This window comes from Mandrillus leucophaeus, unplaced genomic scaffold (assembly GCF_000951045.1).
Source record: "Mandrillus leucophaeus isolate KB7577 unplaced genomic scaffold, Mleu.le_1.0 Scaffold69, whole genome shotgun sequence".
NCBI classification, from domain to species: domain Eukaryota; kingdom Metazoa; phylum Chordata; class Mammalia; order Primates; family Cercopithecidae; genus Mandrillus; species Mandrillus leucophaeus.
The window spans coordinates 3,771,581-3,773,076 of record NW_012107474.1 but is presented as its reverse complement, the minus strand read 5'-3'; the positions used below and the strand labels follow the sequence as shown (position 1 = coordinate 3,773,076).

The window sequence follows — 1,496 nt, the reverse complement described above, 5'->3', positions numbered from 1 at the left end:
AGGCCAACACTTGTCCTGCTAGCTTTCTAAGGAAATCTGGTGGGTTGGTGCCAAGGTCATGCTGAATGTCCCCCTCCTCGAAATTAAAACATTCAAGGGAAAATTGGCCTCTCATCTTTCTTTGTTCTCCTGGAGCTCCTGTCTTTTGCAGTGAGAACTGTCTCGCTAGTTCTAAAGTTCCTGCAGACATCTGCTCTTTGAAAACCATCAGCCAAACCGCCCACCCCCACCATGCTGACCCTTGGGCAGCCCTACTCAGAGATGTTCCCAGTGTCCTGGTGGGTTCTCCACGGATGGTGCAAAGGTGCAGGGGCCCCAGGTGTGCTCGTCTGGTTCAGGTATCTGTACCAGCCACCCCCACCAGTCGGCGTGGTGGGAGCATCACTCACCCAACAGTAGGCACAGCCCCACGGCCGCTGTTCCACTGGGCACCCTGGGAGTGGCTACCTTTTCATGTGGGGCTTGATCTGTCCCTCTCCAGTAAACATAGATGCCACGTCCTCAGATTGGTGATTCCTCCACTACCCATCCTCCTGGGGTTTTCGGTATTAACTTTACCTTTCCTGCATGCAAGCTGAGCCAGGGGACCTCTTTCTCCACACAGGTTGCGGTGAGTCAACCTGCCTCCAGAACCTTGGAGCTTCCCTGGCGGGCTCCCCTGGCATCCCCAGTGTCTCTCTGCACCTCCACCCATCCCTCGGTTCTTAACTCTTCAAGCCTTAACGGGGGTCTGCTCTGACGGATGTGCTCTGCCAGCGCCTGGGTGAACCCAGAGGGGATGACAGCAGCCACCACCTGCCCCCAAGAGGCAGGCCATCCTGTAGGTCTTAGAGGAGCCACAGTCCACAGGCAGATGAAGGGGCTATGGGAGACAGGGGCAGTGCTGGGGGTGCTCTGGCTCCACCACCACCCATGCAACCCCCACAGCCCAGACCTCCCAGACCTGGGACCCTCCACACCAGCCCACCGAACCCTCCTGGGCTTGTTCTCGCTTGGCGTCCATCACCCCTTTGGCAAATATAGAATATTTCACATTCTCGGAGAGACCCGACAGTGCTCCTGACGCTCCTTTGAAAATAGGTCAGTCTTAGAAATATGCTGCCAATGTTATTTTTAGTGGATGTTTAGATTCTTTGACTTTTCTCCTGCGTACCAAGGTATTGCTTTTATTTACACAACAGTGGCTCAAAAGGCACTCTATTAATGTGACAACCTTTTTAATAAGTAGAAATAACATATGCACACATCACTCTTCACATTTTTCTAAGCATTTTCACAGCCGTTTTTTCATATAATCCGACCACAGTGGGAGGTGTGATTTACCCGTTACACAATGAGAAACCAGAGGAGCTGATGAGTTACTTAATTGAGGTCACAGAATGAATTAGCAAGAAAATGGTTCTAAAATCTCAGTATTTTAGTCTAGACTTTTCTCCATTATATCATCCTAAGAGATAATGCTCTGTACTTTATTTGAAAGAAATTGGAGTTGTATT

At 50.6% G+C, this 1,496-nt stretch overlaps 1 protein-coding gene across 1 annotated transcript in view; it reads left to right on the top strand.

Moving 5' to 3' along the window:
• Positions 1-1,039, top strand: part of UMODL1 (uromodulin-like 1) — a 68,690-nt gene extending 67,651 nt beyond the window's left edge. Inside the window, exon 23 of the mRNA XM_012002577.1 lies at positions 605-1,039. The gene's annotated coding sequence lies outside the window, so the exon portion shown is untranslated. The remainder of the gene's footprint in view (positions 1-604) is intronic.
• Positions 1,040-1,496: the final 457 nt, after the last annotated feature.